The sequence below is a fragment of the Melanotaenia boesemani genome, chromosome 18 (assembly GCF_017639745.1).
Source record: "Melanotaenia boesemani isolate fMelBoe1 chromosome 18, fMelBoe1.pri, whole genome shotgun sequence".
Lineage (NCBI taxonomy): Eukaryota > Metazoa > Chordata > Actinopteri > Atheriniformes > Melanotaeniidae > Melanotaenia > Melanotaenia boesemani.
In genome coordinates this window covers 11,171,038-11,193,160 of record NC_055699.1, presented here as the reverse complement: position 1 = coordinate 11,193,160, position 22,123 = coordinate 11,171,038, and the positions used below count along the sequence as shown (strand labels likewise).

At 38.4% G+C, this 22,123-nt stretch overlaps 1 protein-coding gene across 3 annotated transcripts in view; it reads right to left on the bottom strand.

The window, feature by feature from the left end:
• si:ch211-285f17.1 (sickle tail protein) overlaps nucleotides 1-22,123 on the bottom strand; it is a 121,906-nt gene that overhangs the window by 69,832 nt on the left and 29,951 nt on the right. The window contains exon 1 of one of the 3 annotated variants that reach the window (XM_041967856.1): nucleotides 552-655. The exons of 1 other annotated variant lie outside the window; for it this stretch is intronic. The gene's annotated coding sequence lies outside the window, so the exon portion shown is untranslated. Of the gene's footprint in view, nucleotides 1-475; nucleotides 656-22,123 lie in introns of those variants that run through there. One more of the 3 variants, XM_041967857.1, reaches the window with a different exon arrangement.

The window sequence follows — 22,123 nt, the reverse complement described above, 5'->3', positions numbered from 1 at the left end:
AAAAAAAATTCAATTTAGTTGTCTTTTTAAATCCCAAACAAATAACATGACAGATAGAAAAAAAGTGACCAGGCTGTTTTTCAGTTCACCCTCTCAGAGTCTGACCTTCTTCACCACACAGCTCTTCTCCCCATCAGCTTAATTAGACACAGCTACACACACATTAATTGATCCCCTCTCTCTCTCTCTCTTTCTGTTTTTCTTTCTTTTTTTTACATGCTGAATGGCTGGCTGTAGTTCAAGACACCACAAAAACAGCTATAAACAAGTAGCTCTCAGCCAGCCAGAGGGAACCCATCAGCACACAGTACACACATTAACACTAAACTGTATTAAAACCTTGAGAAATGTGAAATGTCATCACATGCAACACTAACAGGACACATCTCAAGCAACACAGGAGTATTTGATTTTGAATTTGATCTGCCTCCACAGAAGGAAAAGGCTAATGAAAATGAGTGTTTCTCGTACTCACGTGTGTGAGAGAACCTCTGTGCTTTTTGAAGCTTTCATCAGTGTGACAGTGTATATTTTTGTATGCAACGACTCACCCTGAAGTCTTTTTGTATGTCCTGATAGAAGAAAAGATAAAACTGGAGTCTTCTTCGCCGGACACTACCAGAGTGACAAACTAACACACTCCGCAAACTTTTTACTCTCTCCCGACAGATCTGCACTTCTCCTGACTCCCCCTCCCTCCCTACCTCTAGCTCTTACTTCAGCACTTCCTGGGCTGCTGTTTATGCTCCAATCAGGCCTTCCAAGAAACTACCGCTGCCCCCTCCGCCCACTCCTCTCTCTCAGTCAACAGCCATTGTTTGGCATGGGCTTGTCACATGGAGACCTCAGTGTATGTGTGTTCCCTATTGATGAAGGTGTTTAAACCTCTTGCTACTACTTGGTGTCTGGCTGTCTTCAATCAGAAATAGCAGAGTAAAGGAGAACTCCAAGCTAAGCACAAAGATGGAGGGAGGATGAAGAAAAACAAATGGTGGGGGCTTGACTGTGCTACTAAAACAGATACATTTGTTGAAGCATGAGGGAGTGTAACAAGGGGGTTACGGAGTAGAGTTAGGGTTGGGGGTGTGTCTGGAACTCTCTCTCCAAATCCAACAGCTTGTTGTTACAAACCGCAATGAGACTCAGCCCTTCGTAGCCCCCACAGAGCCACAGAGCTCAGCCTTCTCACCACAGTGCCTTTCACATAGTCTGCCAAAAGGGTTTCACCATGATACCCCAAACTCTTCTCCCAAATCCCTAACCGTTAATTCATTATTAAGCTGGTCAAAAGCACACATCCAATTTTTTTTTTTTTTTTTTCTTTTCCTGGCTTTGAGCGAAACAAGAAAGAGTATAGGTGTGATGTGTGGGTGCAGGGCAGAAAGGTGAAAGGTGATTTGTGGGAGGAGACAGGTTGACAGCAGCACACTGAGCTTTTGTTGGTGTTGTTAGCAACTCCATCATCGTACAATGGCAACACCTTATGGGTTGTGGAAATGTTTAGACCAGCTTAGGGACACTAAGAGCTGATTATACCAATATGTGTGTCTTGCTTTTAAAGCTTTTGGTACAAAAGAGTAAAGGTGATTAATGTGCAATTAACAAACAATAATTACAGTTTTTTATGACTTAAACATGTCCATTGTTTTTGTAACAACTCATCTGCAAATCTTGGACACACACATACACACACACACAGACACACACAAAAAAAACAAAGTTTTGTGCCATACCTTTCAACGCTTACACAATTTCTGTTACTGCTAAAGTTAATTTAGTAGAAAAGATGAAAAATGTACATTGTTCTCACGTGCAGCCACCCCTCCACAAATTAAACATTAAACTTGCATAATACATTTAGAAAAATTAGGGAAGTTCAGACTGAACTTCCAGGAAGCAATGAGCAGAAGTATGTTTGGGGAAAAAAAAAAATTCTACAAATGATAAGCACGAGGGAGGATCCAGCATGCTTTGGCCTTTTGCTGCAGTCAGCATCAAAAGGAAATATGTAAAAGTTTGTGATTCAATACTGGCACATTTTGTAAGCAAACATTAAACTTTATGTAAAAAGAAAAGTAAATGAAGTTGTAAAAAGAATGGAAATCTCTTTCTTGACCGGAGGGGTGCAAACTCAAAGTTTTAGTATGGGCCTCCCAGACCTAAATGTCATCACAAATCTGTAATCATGAAGATTATTTTAAGATGCTAAGTTTGTAAAAAAGAATTAGAGGACTTCTGTTGGCAGACTAAAACAAAGAGTGATTATCCTTACACCAATGCATCTGTGGTGGAATAAAAACTTGAAAACAAGCAATCTGCACCTCTCTTTCATCTTTTCCTCAACTCCACTGTACTAATTTCTCCTCTTTCCTTCTCTAACCTCTCCTTTCTTTATCCCTGAATGAAAGTCTTTCAGTAATTCAGCTCAGCCACATGGGCAGATTAGGGTGCCTGTGCCAAGTTGAAACCAGGAAACATTCATCTTGTTGTTTAGTCTGGGCACCATGTGTTGGAGCGAGGAGGCCACTCTCCTTCATAGACCCCTCCTCCTGTGCGCAGCAAGCACAAAAGCCCCACATTATTGACATGATCTGGGCAGACACTTCAAACCAGCAGTTCGTACAAAACAGCAGCAACATGAATATGAAATGTGCTCTGTCACACCCTCTGCAGTTCAGGTGTGAAGGCATGAAGGCTTTGCACATCACTTATTTCTCATGATGCTTTATTCACATAATGAAGGATGAGAAAGGAATGTTGACTCAAAGCAATTTATGGAGAAGATAACAGGAAGCAGTTGTAAAAATACACATACAGTATGTGTGTAAGTGTGTTTTGCATGTGCACATTTTTTGAGAAATTTTTATTCCTTTTCTTGCTTCATGAACACTGTAAACAGCCCCTACTTTGACTAATCCCTAAGTGTTAAATCCATTCATTGCTGACAAGAAATGCAAACAAAGAATGGAGACAAAATAAATCAAAACATTTGCGTTTGAACAGCAAGAAAGCAGGTGAGGATTTCACCTTAGGCTATTCAGTCTTGGTGTCTCAGCCTGTGCCAGTCTGCCACTGAGGAGCTGATCCAGCAGTCACCCAGCAAATGATCCATCTGTGAGTCTTGGATGAACTCAACTGCAGTTGTATTATTGAACTTGAGAAAAAAGAGGGAAATGACATCCAACTGCTTTCAGTGACATGAATGGAGATTCTGGAAATGAGACTGAATTTATTCATGATCTCAAACACGGCTTTGAGAAAAACACGTTGAAAGACAGGGCAAGAAAATCAGTAACAAGTCTCTTAATTTAAAAATGGATTATAATCAGCCAGGATAATCTGACATGACAGCTATATGCTGGGCAAGGCTGCAGTAATCAAACGTTGTGATGTGTGGCTAGAATACATAAATTTAAAAGAAAGTATCAATACATATGAATCAAAATGAAAAAAAAAAAAACAGTAACAAACATACAGATTGGTAATCCAAGGTAACCACAAAGATTTATGACCTTACAGTGAGGTTGACTGATGACTTTGATTACATGACACAAAATAAAACAATAATTACCAAATACATCTGTTCTTTTGACCTAATATACCTAAATGACAGCAGCTAATAACAACCACCTTAGTAGAAATTGCTTTGATAATTTAAAATGGAAACAAAACTTCTTCTTTGAATAGTTAAGAGCTGAATCAAACTACATCAGCTCAAAATTAATAGAATCAAACTCAATTGTTCTGTTTAAAAATGCATTGTCCCTGAATAAAGTACTAACCCATGTATCAAGACACATATCAAGTAGTATTTTTATAAAGAGACACACATCTATAACATTTAGCCTAAGATGACCCAAATCCCTGTGTCTTGCAGCCAATTGTACAATCTTCTGCAGGGAGACCTGAGTGTTTAGTTAGTGGCAACAGTGGATCCATCAATTTAACCAGAGGTCCCCATCCACCTGTCTGAATATGATAACCACACTTACTAAAACTGTACAACACTATTTGACCTGTTATAGACACATCTGAGTCTGCAGAATCACTCCAACTCCTGCTCATAATCCACTGAATCAGTGGGGTGAATCTGCTGCCATTATGCATTTCTTGGGAGGAGAAATTTAACATATATTGATTAAATAAATTAATAACAGCCTGTAGTAATGAGAATGTGAAGTGAGAGGTGTAAGATTTGACCTGAGCTGGAGAAATGAATGTGGCACTATGAGGCCAGTCTGATTGTCCTGTTTCCCGCTCCAACAGAGACAACAAACAACAATGAGACATAGATCACTCAGAACACATTGCACAGAAAGCCACACAACTCTGTTTCGGTCTATCTGTCTTTGACTCACACATATACGAATAAATAAAGTGGCAAAATTCACAAAGATGAAGTTGGATGCATTATGTGATGAGGAGTGGTCAGTGCTTGTCAACATCCCAGTCAGATGAATGCAGACATAAAAAAATAACAAAACATCAAGTCAAGCAAACCAGCCTCAGCACTGTGAACCTAGCTGGTTACCTCACAGCCAGCTTACCTGTCATAGATTTAAAAGGTTTCTGTGTGATCTGAAGATTGCAGGTCTGATTCTTAGACTGAATAGAATATTATGGTAAAGAAAATTATTCTTTAATCAGCACAGAAAACAATTGCAATCATTTAGCACCTTCAACCTTCACAGTCAGAATAGTCTCTTTTATTAGAAATATAACACAGACGTGTTCTACATGAGCTACATACGTGTAGCTCAGTGGAATGCCAGCTAGTTGTAGGTTTTAAGTTTGATTCCCCAGTATGCCAATCTATTTATATTGCCAGTCCTGATGAAATCTGGGTTAGATATGAAAAATTAAACAGCCTTAAAATGCCTAAACAATGATCAAAATGTTGCTTTTTAACTTTATTTAGTTTAATTTAAGCACAGACGTGTACAGGCCATTTAAATGTAATTTAGAAAGCTTTTTAAACAAAAAATATTTAGTGGGAAAAGTTTCAAACAAAGCCTCACAGGCAGGGGTTATCACTGAAAAGTTTGCTGCACGTATTCCAGGTCTTACAACTCAGACATACATTACACATCTCAGACTCCAAGTGTCATGGCTAATCTGTGGATATTAATAGATTGAGAAAAGTTTTACGAATACAACACAGAGCATTGTGTATTAAGTTGTAATTCACACCCATAAGATTACAGCTGCTTATTGCTGATTTTTGGTTTGAGGGTCTGCGTAACAGACTGCTTATAAGACAGAGTTAAACTAGTGAGAACCCACATTTTAAATCTGAAACAACCCACCTCAGACAGTTGGATCCCGGCTCTGTTATAAACACTAGCATGTACTCTATCATCTCTCTAATAACAACTTTGTGTCTGAATGCTGCACTGCTTTGTAGGACAACTAACAAGCAAAAAATCCCTGTGGTATTTTGAAAGTGCTTATTTTCAGTGGGCTAATCCTAAACAGAGGGATGGTTCTGTAAGGGCCATGTTATTTGCAAACATTAGGCAGTGGGTGACCTTGCATGCAATTCTGAGTTTGAGCCAATGAAGCCTGTTTTTTTGGCTGCAGTTCCAACTTGACTTCTGTCTCTTGCACAATCCATGTGCAGCACAAAGCAGCTATGGGAATGAGGCAGGGCAATGGACTCTCAGTCAAATTACCAGATAAAGCTTTAATAAACACAAGAGAGTCAACGCCTTCTTGTCCTGCACTTGACATCAGTTTGGTAATATACTGGACATGCCTTTGGTCTTAAGACAGGAAATGTACTGCAAGAATAGTGAAAAGTCTCATCACGGTTTAAACCCAAGCTGTAGTGAGGTGAAGGCATGACAGGCAAGGGTGAGAATGAAGAGTAGAATCACAGAAAAATGAGATGTGTGACAGAAAATCAGGACTACAAGATGCTTTAGCCAGTAGGTCGGTCAGGACAGATTTTTTTTCTATCCACCGCTCCATCTTTCTCCTTTCCTCGCATAGTTTCTCTGTTATGCAACACTGTCAAATTATTGCAAGTGCAGCGAACAATAACTGTAAATACATGTTTTTTTTGGCATGGAAATATGGATCTTAATCAGGTTTATAGAGTGATAAAAAGCATTCAGCTTAATTGTGTTTGGTCTGTGAGTAGACTTTTGTGCCTTCTGGTGCGAGACAAAATTATTGGTCTTAATAAAATCCATTTAGAACAGCAAAGAATAACGAGACTGAAATATGAATCAGCTGTTGCATGTCAAAAGAAAAATGAACAATGTACTTTCACCCTAAACATGGGCTTTACAGGTAGCTGCCATCTGTATTTCCAAATATTTAATATACAAAACATGTCTGCAAGGAAATAGGAGATAAAGCATCTCTAAAATACAAACCTATCGACAAAAGTTCTCTATTAGCTTTATTGGTGCTGGACAATAATACAATGAATAATTAATGGTTGGTTTGCATCACATTAACTGGCAGTTGTCTCCTTGTGAACTGCTGGCCTCAATCAGCAGCTCTTGTGTCCTCTTCTAAGCTTCCTATTGATATGCGAACCCTCTGTCTCTGCCTGTCAAAAGGATTTCAGGGGATCACACATCAACAAACAAATGTGTTATGAAATACTGAATGAAGCACTGAGGAACATTTGGTCCCAATCACAATTAATATATTAATATTCAGTCTATGAGAGGATAAAAAGAGCAAAGAGGAGAGAGTAAAAAAAAAGACCATTGCTTTGACTGCTGTCTTGTTACATCTGTAGCATTTCTGTGGCTGGTCATTGTGGTGGATGAAGGGGTCAGATAGGACTTTTACAATCAGTGCTGAGGTTCAAGTCTCTACTAAAATTAAAGCATTGAGTTTTCAGTATGTTGCTTCGCCCCCTTATTAAGCTGTCATCTCTGTAATTTAACCATTTTTATAAGCAATTTATCTGCTTTTCATCAATTGTTATTATTTCCAAGAATATTAACTAAAACTGATTACACTGCCTGTTAAGTTTTACAAGAAGACCCACAATCTATCATATTCAGATTTTTTAACAATTACATTGTGTGTTTTTCTTGTCTGGTTTTCAAGGTTTTCCATTTTCTTTTAAGCAGACGAGGAGGTCTATGACTGCAGCCATGTTAAATTTGAGGATGTTTAAAACAGGGGTTAGTGCAACAGTCTGCAGGGAGCTGGGCAGGTCAGTGCCGTTACCATGGCCTCAACATCTGCTCTTTGAAAACAATAAGCCTGCAAGGGCAGACCACGTGCACACAGTGTTACCATCATCACCTTGGAACCTATCCAGCATTATATCTAAACACCCGGGAACTTGTTAATATTTTTGGGAACCTGTGACACAGGAAATATGGGAAACAGACAACACGTCATGCAAAACAATCATAATACTATCTCATTCTAACTCATTTCTTTCTGCCCCACATTGTGTTTTCTCCTATCTCTCTGGTCATGCAAGATAAAATATTATACAACAAGGGATGTTAGATAAGCCTTTCTGATGCCTATCACAACTCATCTGCATTCTTCTGTGGGGCGTCTTGTAAAACTGTAGGCCAGGAAAGGTCAAGACAAATGACCGTTTGGATGAGTATAACTCAAGGAGACAATTGGAGCTGCGCTGCTGCTCCTGCAAACAATGCAAGTGAACAAATGACGATTGAGCAGCAAAAATAATCAGATTTAAAAAATGCACTTCTCTCTGAGCAGTTTCAAAAATATAGCAATAAAAGGATTAAGTCTTTTTATCCTGTAACCCAGATGAACGGTCTATTAAATTTGCTCCTAACTTTCACTGATGCAAAATCAGATAACATATTCACCTTTTTTTTATTTGTTTTACCACATGAATTGGACTAAGTGTTTTTGGGATTAGAGGTAAAAGAAATGAAAGAAATTGGTTAGCAGAAACATTCTCATTCACACTGCTCTTTTCTGGGAAGCAGTTAAACCTCCAGCTGTTAACTTCAGTTCAGCAGAAATCCACTCTTTCTGTCCCCACGAGCTTCGGCTAAAATGCTGCGTCACTCTCATGATCGCTTTAGCTGTCGCGCTGAAAAGCACGCGAGTCTCAACCAGTGACTTCATCACACAGCTGAACTGTATTATTTCCCTTTTGAAAAATCCCCAGATTTCAGAGTGGGGTGGGGGAAGTACATCTGATCTCTGATTGAATGTTTTTAGTGTTTAATACTGTAAGAATGTACCAAAGATGCTCAGAGGAACGGGGCGGCTGTTAAACTCAGCTCAGTGTTTTATATTTAAAGGGAAACAAACTTGACAAACGGTGAAGATTTTAGTCACACTCTAATTGAACAAGATCTTCTTATAGGGATTAAATGAATAATGTCAAATCACATGCTGACAAAATTGCATGAGAGAAGCCTTCTTACAGAGTGAAACTTCAACCTGACATCATATTAGCTGTACAGCTGGGGGCGCTACTGTACGTGCCAGAAGGCTATTGTACTCTTCTGTGTGGAGTGAAGGAAGCTCAGCTCTGATTTCACAAGCTGTGGTGCAATTATATGAAGTGACAGGAAGCCTGCATGCTATCAAAAGCTAAAGATGAAGATTCCACATGTGGCCAGGAGGTCTACTTTAAAGCACACATGCTCGATTATTTGATGGTCTTGCTCTTCCAAATAAAGCTAAAACATTCTGGTTTAAAGAAAGGCACTCTGAATGATCAAATTTCACAATATGAAAGCAATCAAGGATGTAAAAACACAATTAGATGTTAAACTACAGTCAATAGGAGTATGAGAAAAATGTATCAATCAAGCACATAATTGAGGACAATTTTTTTCTCATATTAATGGTGCAGAGACTCCACTTAGAATATGAAAATTAATGCAAAGCGTCTGTTTTATGGACACACACACACACACACCCAACCACCACCACCACACACACATATATATCCTGGTGAACTTTTTTTTAATTTTTTTTTTTTTTTTTTACAATGACAGGAGTCTGTTCTGCTAGTGAATGAGGTACATTCAAAACTAAACTAATTATTCTTGGTGAACCCACACTTAGGCTGCAGCCAGCAACTGCTTTCATTAGGTAATAGTTATCTTATAAGTGCTGCGGCCCATAAAAACTAGCAGTGTATGCACTTAATGGTTTTACGACTGAACTGAAACACTGTGATAAATGGCACGACTCTCTATCGCTTTAATTAATTAATAATGAATGTGATTACTTGGCTTTAGGCCCTCATTTGGGCCTGTGATAAGCGAAGATTGTGTCACAGTGTAAACAAAAAGAAATCCAGCAGTTATTTCCTATACATACATATAATACAAGTAATTAAGTGTTTTTGGCTTGGAAGTTTCAAATAAAGACTTAATTAGTTTGATTCTCAAAGGCCTGAAACAGTACAGATCATAAACAATTTAGAGACTCAAAAGACAACAACAAAAAGATTTTATTCTCAAGTCTGATATCTATTTCCAGTAGTATCACACAAGTTACTGGCTTGGTGGAGAAACTGGAACATTGCATGTGCATTTTACTGTGAGAAATCCTGATGGAGTTTAACGATATCTCTAACATGGTGGAATACAGGAATTAACTATTCCTATTTAGACAGATACTAAAATTGGGTCTGCTTTAATTTACATCAGCAATCACTTCCAGTAACTACAATTTATGTCTTATTTTAGAAATCTGATGCCATAAAAAGATGTTTGCTCTTCAGTCATTATTTATGACCCATGTACTGCTTAGGGGTCGATAAAACCTCCATAACAACTCCACAACTGTAAGGAAACAAACTCTAGGTACCAGCAAAAACATAAGAAAATCTGAAAAATGCAAAGGTGATGTTTCAACCAGCTCCATTTGCCTTTTTTGTTTTCTTCTTCAGCTTTTTAATTTCCCTTCTTCATCCATCTGTTTCTCTCACAGGACAGACTGGGGGAAACAAACAGAGAAAAAGAAGCCTATTCATCAGTGAGATTTATTGTCTCCTCATCGTGCTCAGCACTCTTATCACATGGTGCACATCATAAATAACCTTTGTGAGGCAGCGACTTGGCCAAAACACAAGGGTGACATGTTGCTCCACACAAACTCCCAAACAGCCATCTCAGAGCTCATTTTCAGTTGCCTGAAAAAAATTGCATCAAGGCAAATAAAAAGCCATTGAAAATGTAAGACAGCTGAAAAGTTTGAATAAAGTACACAAACACACCTTTATTGTCAGTTGCAGACTGGCAAAAGAAGAAAAAACAAAAACATAAACAAGGATGAAGCAAAAAGCAAATAGTTCCTCCAGGTATTTGAAACAACCCTTCAAATGCTAAAAAAAATAAATTTGCTTTTAAAAAGAATACAAACACACACACACACACACACACACACACACACACACACACACACACACACACACACACACACATATATATATATATATATATATATATATATATATATATGTATCAACATAACTATTAACTTTAAGTAAATGTTTAATCACGATTAATCATGATTAATCATGATTAAAAATTTATAGTATCATATGATACTATACTATGATACTATAGGTTATAGTTCCAGCACTTATGTTAGTGCTGATACTATAGTCCTGATACTGAACCGCTGACAATTAACTAAATTAGTTAAAGATAGTAAGATGTCACCACCAATTTTCCTTTCTTATGTTGCTTCTGTCCCAAGACTTCTGAAAACTGTTGCTGGCATCAAATTTGATTTCGGCTAGAAGTCAGACATTTGTTGTCCTAATATCCTTTTCAATTAAATATCATTGCATTGTTTTTATTTACTATTTGCAGTGGAAACATGCTTTTCTAACTCTTCTAACTGGATAACAGATAAAGATTCATTGTCAAGTGGTGTTTTAATAAATCTAAGTTTCCTTTTGATCCTGGCTGTTTGCTGAGCTGTGCTGCTGCCACAGCAGATACACTATGTTCACAGTCTTCTGTCACTTTTAGTGCTGGAAACTGGGACAGACAAAAGCACTTCTAAAGCACTAAAAATGTGCTGCTGCTGTGAAATGGCACAGAAGAATACTTATTAAAGTTTAAAGGAAAACTAAAAATGACCATGATGTTTTAGACATGTATAATGTTTTTGTTTTGATTTTGCTCCTGTGATTCAGAAAAAGAGGTGCATTTTATTGCTGTGCAGATATGACCAAAATCCACTCGGATCCATGCGTATCTCGTAACAAAGATAAGTGGTCACCTGAGAGTAAACATAAACCCAGCCACTTTATTCGTCACAATAAATTGGTGTTGCTCCTCTGCCAAAGTTTCATAGTGCCTCTTTATGAAATGTACTTTAAAGTTTCATTTAATGACCAACTGCGAAACTCAAATCCATGCTATCCATCAATTCAGAATTTCTGAAATTCTTGATTTCGTGTAATGGTCATAAGACTTCAAGTTAGGGCTGCAGGATAAATCGTTAAAAAATCGCGATCTCGATTCACACATACACTTGATCACCTTTCTACACACAGCAACTCCAAAGCATTTTATATCACGAGCTGTATCACAAACAAACGCTCCTAATCTCTAAAGTGTCTCCAAACGCAGCACTGCCATTGCCTCCTCTCTCAACCAGTGGTAAAGCGCTATTACAACTTGTAATTCAGTGAAGGAAGCCCGCCTGCAGTTGAGTGTTAGGAAAGAGTAAGCAAGAGTGAAAGTGGAGGAAAGTCTGCAGTAAGGACGTTTACATGCATTGTGACGAAAACCCAAGTGGTAGTGGCGAGAGTCACCCTCTCACCTGAACTGAACTCTTATCCATAAAATATTCACATTCAGCAGCGGTGTGGAAGTATTTTGGATTTAAGCCAGATGATGACAAACAGTGTGAGTTGCATTGTAAGGTGTGTTTTGCCCTGGTTGCAGCACCGCAAGGCAACACCACAAATCTCTACAATCACATTAAACGTCACCACGATGAAGCCGTTCAAAGCAAGAAATAAATACAGATGTCAATAACAGGACTGAACCTTGTACAATGCATTGTACAAAAATTGTGATTCACATTTTTTTCTGAATTGTGCAGCTCTACTTCAAGTTACTCACTCTTCTGATGTTCAAACAAGGAAACAGCTGGACCCACCAGAGAAATCAATAATCAATATGTGGATGTGTCAGAATTTTCTTCAGCTAAATAAAAATAAAGCTAAAATCACTGTGTTCAGAAACAAAGATGAGCATCCAAAGATTTGTGCCTAGCTTCAGACAGCAATGTTCAAATCAACAGATAAAGCCAAATATTGTGGCGTCATTTGGGACTCTTAGTTAAATTTTAACAGCGAAGAGGGGCTGAGTGAGGTTCGGGGGATTGTATGGGGACGTGCTGAGGTGTGTTTAGGTGATGAGACTGGGAGAACCAGACTATCATTCGGCTTGCTATGTTGCTGGACAGGGCAGGTAAAAAAAAATAAAATAAAAAATGAACAGCCATAAATTAAATCTCAATCAGCCTTTTATCACCGGACAAATAGATCTAGAATAAGGCGACTGATTGCTCTACATGATTTTGAAAAAATTTGTTCATGCATTTGTTATAATTGGGCTTGACTTTTGTAATAGAGTTTTCACAGGTCTCTAAAACAGCACTGACACAACTGGAACTAATCCAGAAAGCTGCTACTCGTGTCCTCAAAAAGACCACAAGAAATGAGAATATATCACTCTTGTACTCAGATCTCTAGACTGCTTTTCTGTGCCCCAGAGAATGGACATAAAAATTCTTCTGCTAGTGTACAAGACTCTGAATGGTTCGGGTCCAAAATTTATAAGTGATCTACTAATGCCATATGAGCCACCAAGACTTCTGAGATCATCTCGGTCCGTTTGCTTTCCACCTTAAGTACTAAATAAGGTGAATCAGAATTTACATTTTATGCTACTGATGTTCAGAAAAAAACTACCAGAAAACCTGAAGTCAGCTCCATATCTCAGTTCTTTTAAATTAGATCTAAAAAGTCTTTATTTTGCCACCACTTTTACCATTTTTCCTTTTTTAAAATATATTTTCTCACATATGCACATTGAAAGTGATGATGATGGTGTTGATGATTAAGATGATAATGATTATGATGAGTTTCCTGTTGACGTCTGTTTGTATCATGTACACCTCACTGTATGTATTTCGTTGCCTGCTTCTCTGTATTTTAGCTAGTTGTGCTATTTAATTCCGTTTACTCATTTTAGTTTGTTTAAATTCTTATATTTTTTTATTATTTTTTATTCTTTTTGGTTTGTTTTAATTCTGCCATTCGCTGCTTCTTTTGTGCTTTGCTGTAATGGTTTTGATGTTTTATTTAAACCACTGTGAGTTGTATTGTACATGAAATGTGCTATACAAATACACTTGAATTGCCTTTTCTTATGTGATTAAACTGAATGTCTGGACAGATTGTTAGTGATTGATTTTTCTTATTAAAGATATGGTTTAGTGAAGGAATATTCAACCATGACATTAGGTAAAAAGTTAGTATAGAACATGAACTTGGATAGTGAAAGGGAGGGAAAACACTTTCTAAAAAAATTGTTAATCTGATTTAGATTAGAAAGAAAAAGGGAAGAAATGACTAAATGTAATACTGATTAGAAGCTTAGATGACCAGTATCTTGAAACTGCAAATAACACAACATACCGTCTGTGCTTAACTTTGAATTCCCCACTTACGGCCTTATCACATGTTTTAACTTCCTCATCATGACCATGCGGATGACACTAAATACAGCAGGAGGATTGAATTAGTCACAATTACATTAATTTCCAAATCAGTTTTATTCTGAAGAATGGTTCAAGATCTTTACCAGTCCTCTTTCAACTTTCTTGCCAATACTTAAGTCAGCAGCAATACTAAGCAAACATAAAACATAAGATGATTACCTAAGCGAAAAACTGGTGGCTAATAATTTATGGCTCAAGTCAAAGTTTAATGTCAAGTTGAGAAACAAAGCCAAAGCTTCTTATTACATCTTGTCTAAACTGTACACAAACTGAAAGTAAAAACAATTAGTTATGACTTTAGCAGTAGTCAAAAACATGAACTCTTTTGATGAAACAACACTAACCGGTGACTAGTTAATGCATAAAAGTCCTCATGAAAACAAAATGGGTTGGTTTAAATGAATTTGAGGTAAAGGTCCCATATTATGCAAAATTTACTTTATAAAGGTTTTCTAACAGTTATATGTGTCCTCAGAGCCTACTACTAGTACCCATAAGTGGGTACTAATGGAAACGGGCTTATGCTAACTAAGTTAATTACCTTCTGCCTCTAGCATCAAATAGAGCCTTTCTTCCAAAAAAGTTGGGTAGTTTTGTAAAATATTAAATAGACTGCAGAATGCAATGATTTTCAGATCATTTAAACCCAATATTAAAAAACAATTAAAAACAATAACATAAAATCAAAATGAATTTGAAAATACTGAATCACTAGTGGCTGTCCAGTGTAATGATGTATTTTTGCAATAATGTGGACATGTAGAGTAAAGAAATCACAACTCAAGAGACACCACCTCTTTGTGGCATAACCAAAAAAGCACACACAGCTGTGTTAACGCCTTTTTTATCATAGTACTTTTCTAATTTCCCTTACTGTGTAACCTAAGTATTATGGTCCCTTACGACAGGACTCCCTGACCCTCAGGTGGAATTTGTCCTTGTAGTGTGTTCAAGTGCTATTTTGTTTGCCAAGCAATGAGGAACCACAGCATGGAGGCCTCTTGTTGTGGCTAGTTCTTCATTTTGGTGCAAGAGAGACCTAAAACAACGCTAGAAAAACATTCATAATTTTTGGAATTGTTAATCATTAAGCAGTATTACATAGTTTTCAAAATGTTGCGCAAATTCATTCATTTCAACTTAACCTTGAGCTCAGTTGTGGTTTATAGTAGACTCGCCATACTTCAATTTTTATCTGAATTGTTACATAAACCAATTATTACTCATTTAAATAACAATATGATGCAACAGAGTAATAATCCCAGCTGTTCCTTTTCAATTAAAGATATCAATGAAAATATAGTCCCCTGTGACCTGTCCATGTGGAACATACAAACACAGTAAGAGTTTCAGCTGGACTTATCTGATTTACTGAGATACATGTGTTTGAGTATTTAGCAGTTTAGACATCTAGCAATTTCTGTGTGCATTAATTCATCCATACAGGCAACAAAACCAATAGATATAAGTACCCACATACACATGCATACATGCACACACACTTGCACACACACTACATCCCATTTGCCTGAAAAAAAAGGTGTAAGAACGGAAATAGAGACATATTGATTTCTCTGTCAACTCTTTGAGAGGAAACCCTGAGGGAGCTTTTGCATCCACTTACAGCCTCTGTTGGGTGAATTAACCACATTTATGCTTTGGGCTTGAACACACACACACACACACACACACACACACACACACACACACACATATGGGGGAAAAAAGAAAGACAATGTTGTAGTGTAGTATAGTGGGTTTCATACCACTGTATTATATTAGAAGCTAAACGACATCATGGTCATCGTTGAAAGTTGATACGTAAAAGATGTAGACATGATGTTTTTACATCAACAAGTGAATACCTTAGGACTGGAAGTCAGACTTTTGTTTAACCCTTAATCTTACATGCAGAGAAACTTTATTACCTATGCTGTCTTTCTTTGAGAAAAGGACAGACTCTGGATCAGAAGAAAGGAATCACTGCCCTAAGATACACCTTGAAATATAAACACACACCAACCCGTCCCAATAGGGGAAATTTATACTAGACATTCATAAATGGTCACATAACTTAAGATAATTCTTCTTGCTCAGTGGCCCAATTATGATCTGTTTGAGTTTGAAGGATGAGTCACGTTCACTCATTTTCTGAACACAAACTCCAGGTCAATGAGCACAGCATTAACTCACCAAGTCTTATGTTGGTAATGACTCATCAGACTGATCTTCAGTTACTGTGTACTTATTGACAAGCCAAGGACAAAGGTAAGTTGTCTCCCACAGCTGAGAAAACATTCAGACATTGTTACTCCCTCCTTTGCAGTATTCAGATGAAAAGCTCATTCAACTGACTTTTGTCAATAGAGGGACAAAATCTTTAACCTTAACAAAAGCAAATATCTGAGTGGGTTACAGAAACTGACATAAATGGATTAAAATTGCCATTTCCTTTTTATTATATTTACTAGTGTTAAGTTTCAGACTTTGTGTGGTCCATTTGTGCTTCTTTGGCTTATTTCAGCTTTTAGAACACATTGTACAATAATGCAGAAAAGAAGACACCCTCGGTATGCCAGTATTGCTAACCTTGACCAATGTGTTATAATTCACATTAACCAAGCGTGGGTAGTCTAGTGCTGTCTTATGATCCTTGCTCACTCTCTTGAGAAAGACACTGATAAAGCTTTTTGAGCCTTCACCGCAGGCTCAGAGGCACAATCACTTTTTGGGATGCTCTGGCCTGAGAATGTGTGGTCTGAATTGGGGCAACATGCAGACCTGATTTGGTTTGAGTGCCCTGACTTAAGGCTGTGTACTTGTGTTGACCCTGGAGAATAGTTTAAACTGTATCTGGGCTTAGTTTTTCTTTCCTCTAGCCAATTTAAATTGCACTGTATGAAGAGATGGCTGCCTAGATTACAATAGGCCCAGAGGATTTGACATATTTTCTTGGTTATAAAAAATAAGAACAGCATGACATCACTGCAAGTGAATCATGTAAATCCAATGAAAATATTTGATTGCTTGTTTCTACCGAGAGTGAGAGGGTTTCGCTTAAAAACCAGCCCCCTACCTTCAATTTAGTAGGTCAATCACAAAAAAGTGATGTGTGGTTGGTTAAAAAAAAAGAATAACAAAAGTTTAAGTTCCGTCTCCACAGAATAAAATCACTTCCAAGGCACACCAAAGTGTGTCAGAACCTTTTTTTGAAACTGATATGTCAAGTAATTTAGCAGATTTCCTATGAATATAAAATATATATTAGCTATTCCAAAAGTTGTTTGTTTGGAAAAATTGTATTCATTCATGCAGCCTTTCTGATAGTTGTCAAACATAAAAAAGCCTCGGATAACTGGTGGTTTTAGGAGTCACTAGAGACTGCAATTAATGTAATCCCTACTCTCAGCTTCAGAGACAAAGAAATGACTGGGATGGGTCACATCCTAGTTGTTAAACTCATCCCAGCTAAGCTGTTCAATCAACTTTCTTCCTAAAAGTAAGCCAATACCAACTAAATTAGTCACAGAGAAACAAAGTTTATACATTATTAATAATAAGTGAGCAATACTAACATAATATACTGAGCAATAAGAGTGCACAAGCATGTTATTATTTTCTTACCAATGATTCACATCTGTCCACATGCTTTAACACAGTTATCAACAGGCAGACATGTACATGTAGACTGAAATGTTTGAACTGTCTCACAGACCTATATTTGACAACATGCTGAGGCAACCAAGCACATACTGATGTGGTTACACAATTTGGGAGACCATGATCTAGACACAGCAAAACATTAGTAACAGCAACCTAACCACACTTTGGTTTCTTTTATCAAATCACGTTCTCAATCAACAGGAGGTGAGGTCATCTGGAATCTGAGCGCCTCAAGGACAAATCCCTGCCTAACTGGTCATTGGATCAAAAGACCCATATGGGTATACAATGAAAACCTTTCATGTTGATCTAAGCTGAAAAGAATTCTGGAAGTTTGGAGATAGCAAAGACTGATAGGAGAGAGAGAGAGGTTTAGTCATTGTACGCCAAAGTCTTTGCAGGCGTTAAATTTTCCATATGTTTTCGTCAACTGGTTCGACTTACCTACTTATGTTTTGCCTCCAACCCTGGAATTTTCTAGCCATTACCCAGAATAAGTGTTCATTAAAAGGCAAATGTCTAAGTCAGGCAGAGCAGGACATTGTACAGACTGCGAGTTTCTTTGTGCAAAGCAAGGGTAATGTTGAAATCAGATCATGCAATTACAGTAAGTCTCTGTCTAGAGTATTTATGGTGAAAGTGAATATGAATTTATGATGAATGAATGAATGAAATGAATGAAAAATACTTTATTAATCCCTTTGCAGGGAAATTCATGATGCTTATTGTGCTTTTTCCTATGGTACTTAGTACTCTATTTTAGATAAATCAAAATAAGTGGTGTTATCACCCCAACAAACACCAATTATGAAAAAGTTGGTAGCTTCATGCACCATCCTCAAAGTTCTACAAACTGTGACTACTATGCAGCAATTCTTGAAACATATTTTTGGCATCATACCCAGAGTTTTGTGTACTCCACCCAGGCCCTACTGGGAGGACGACTAGTGATTAATGCATCTCACATGTACATGTATATCTTGCTGTGTATGAAAGGGGAACAGAGTGCAACGTCTGCTGAGAGTTGTGGAAACAACTTTGGATTGGTTCAATAATGCAGCTGTTAAAGAGAGTGTTTAAACAATGGAGAGTAAAATCATTAAACAACAGCAATGGAAATAAAAAGTTGTAAGAATGTCTCGTTCATTGGCCTGGTATGAGCAGTAGATCGTGGTGGCAGTTAAGTAGCAGGAGGGATACAGTAGTCACAGGATAAAAATGGAATAAATGCTAGGTAAAAGCAACACATCTGAATATTTTTCTTTTTTATATATATTTTAAAAAAATGCTCCCAGGTCTTGTATTCCCATTATTACTTTGGAGCTGGAACAAATAAATACCAGCAGCAGGAGTCATTTGATGTGTGACAGAAGGCCAATTAAAACTTTCCCATGAACTCAAAATTTAAATATTGCAGTGATTTTTTTTTATGACAATTTTTGCCTGGCTTTTATATAAGTGAGGAACAGCTATAAAGTAAGTACTGCCAGATATCTTTTATGCTTTTCCTGAAAATTCTTCCACTCAGAAACTTAACTTTATCTTTATCTCAAAAGCTAATAATACGTTAAACAAAAAAAAAGAAATTCTGCATGTCACTAAACTTTAACACAATGTCTTCAAGTATCAAAAGAAGGCTGAACCTAAATCTGTGCTTGAGACTAACGGTATACCCTCTCTCTGGTCAGGAAATGTCAAAGGGATTTAACTCTTGGTGGGGGCTGCCACTTTGAGACTGAAATTGGGCCCTTTGGCAAGCAGTAGTCAGCTCTGAAGCTTTCACACGGTGAAAATGTCACCTGTCACATACACTTATTTTCTGAAAGCAGTGTGTGCATGGGCTCTGTTTGACCCTGAGGGCCTGTGCTTTAGCTGTCGTCATGCACTGTAACTGCCATTAGCTTGGGAAATGGAGACCTGGCACAGTCACAGCCCCTCACCTTAACCAGCTTTGTTTGTATATAGGCTATAAATGAGTAGAGAATATAATGACATGCCTGTTAGACTGCAGCCAAAACATAATTCATTGGCTTATTTTAAATCCAAATACTTAGGTACCACATAGCTTAATGTAATGACAGTGGTTACTTGGTGTGAAGATGCTGCATGGAGAGTGAAAATCCAGCATTATATATCAAAGTGTTGCAGAATAAGTTTTCACTATTGCAAGTTTCTGGTGAGATTGGACCGCTGAAGCACTGACTTTTCAATGCTGAACTTCAAAGTTACTGTCCAGAGATATACAGGGTTCTCACAGCCTCTAAAGAAAGAAACTCACACTTCAAAGTTATGCGATATGAACAGGTCATGTATTCTTTTTGATGGTCTTTGTAAGTTTATGAGTGACTGTGTGTATGTACATGTGGGCGGTTGTGGCATCCTTCAATAACTGATTCAAATACTGTCAAAACACAACAGGAAAAACAGAGTAAGGGGGAGAAAGAATCAGAAAAACAAAAGCAAGGAGGGCTTTAGACAGGGAAAAGGACAAAGAATCACAATGAAGAGCGTGGGAATAAAAAAACTGTGCAAGAAGACAAAAAACTAAATACTTATAGGATATAGAAAGCTGCTGTCTCTGACCTCAGTCGTAAGTTCATTTAAGATCTTTTGGATCCAATTTCTTTTATGATGAAAGTGATTATCTCAGTGAATGAAAGCTGAAAAGAAACTGACCCTCACCCTAAAAGAAGTAAGTCAGAAGTGAGTCAGGTCTGCGGAAAGACCATTTATTTGTGTAAACAAGACAATGGAAGCTGCACAGACAAGCACATCTGGTTTCCAGTACAAACCTGCCCCCCTTAATAACCCCAAACCTGCCTTTACTGCAGGGAGGGATTCTCACACAGACACATCTTAAAACCTGTTGATTTCTCAACATGCCCTGCTCGCATTCCTGACCTCCTTCTGTCACTCTTTCACTTGACTCACCCCTGTAGGCTGTGCTACGTCACCCCTACACTTAAAAACTCCCCTTTCAATTCCCTGTTTTTGGCCACAAGCTGAACAGTCTAGAGTGATCAAAAAGTAACTGACATAAAATATTTCAGCGGCTCAAATATATTCTGCCAGTCAAAACAGCCTAACAGTCACCAACGGCACAGACAGCAAGCACAGAGATTTATCTTTAGTCATGAACAATCTTGGTCAAGTTTCACTTTGGTGAGTGTGTGCTGACAAGACATGAGAGCTGGAACCCTGCAGGTTTTGGAATCTGGTGAGAAGGTCAAAAGGGAATGAGGAGACTCAGCGGATACCAACGCAGCAGGACAGTGACCGAGGTCCCATTTGCAATTATTCGTTCGAACTCCATTGGGATGAACATTCCAATATATTAAAGCAGCAGGGTTAAGGAAACAGGGGGCACAGGGAAAGCTAAACCTATTGCAGCCTCATGTGAACTTATGAATAGCAGCATGGCAATTCCTATGAAGGTAACCACATTTCTTTTCTTTCACATATAATTTAACATGAAAACATGCAACATGTGGATAGTATCCCACATTACTATTTCTGATTCTTATTACTTACTGTGCACAGAGCCTTGCTGTTGACTTGAGGCTTTAGGCAGGCTGATTCTGCTCTTGGAAGGAACCGTATCCATACTTTGGCCCTTCTCATCTGAACTGTTACTAGGGGCCTGAGTCTCAGCGTGGGTTTCACTCTGTGGTTTGTCCTGTGGCACAGCTGCTGTTACACGCTTCTGTCTGTTCAGGACACCGTCATTGCCTGCCTTCATCAGCTTCTCCCCCACACTCAGCATCCGGGCTTTGCCAGCCACACTGGTTGTGCCAGGGCATTCCTTCCTTGGAGAAGGCAGCTTAGACCCAGTCCCTGCTGAGAGGGGTCGAGCCAGCCTGGAGGCTTTAGACATCCTGCAAGTCAGTGGATCTTTGAAAGGTCCTCAGTCTTTCTTAGCCAGGGTGACTGCTGCTGTGTCCCATGGGCGCTCAGAGGGTTTCTGAGGTCTCTCAGTGAATAGGACTTTGGAGCTGCAGCGTGTTGTGACTAGCACAGGTAGGCTGAGAGGGCCAGAGGGAGGGCACTTTTGGGAAGCAGAGTGGGAGGCAACTGGTTGTGAGGTTAATAGATTCTTGAAAGGTGTTCTCTTTTCCTTACGTGGCCTCCTGAGATCATCCTCCAAAGCAAACAGAGCGTGTACACAAGTGTGTGTGTTGGTAAATAGCTGTATGCCTAGATAAACCTGTGGAGTGACAGGATGTGCTGTGCCAAACGCAAACAGAAACTTAGGTCTCCAGTGTCAGCGCATTCCGGCTTCTTAATCCCCCCTTTGCTTTCCTGTCTTTCACCCTAACCTTCCTTCTCCATCCCCCTCCTTCTTTCCTTGAGAATATGGATGTGAACTTCGCTTAATAATTCCTTCCCATGTTATAGTCCTCTTTTCCCTTGTCTCTCCTCTTCTCTTTCGCTTCGGTTTACACACTCTTCTTTGCAGATGCACAGCGGGAAACCACCCAGCGCTCCGGCAGGCAGTAAGAAGAGAGAAAAAGATTTACAGACAGCCCACAAAAATAGAAAAAAAAGAGAGAGTACAAGGAGGAACGAGAAAGTGCCGGCAGAGGCTTTGCGGAGGTGCCCTTCTTTTCAGGTGCAGCTGCACAAGCTGTTCCAGATGTGTGTGCAGGACTTAACGTCATCAGGCAACCGCTCAGAGCCACACACAGCTACAAGCACTACTTCACCTCGTCCTATTTTCTCTTATTCCTTT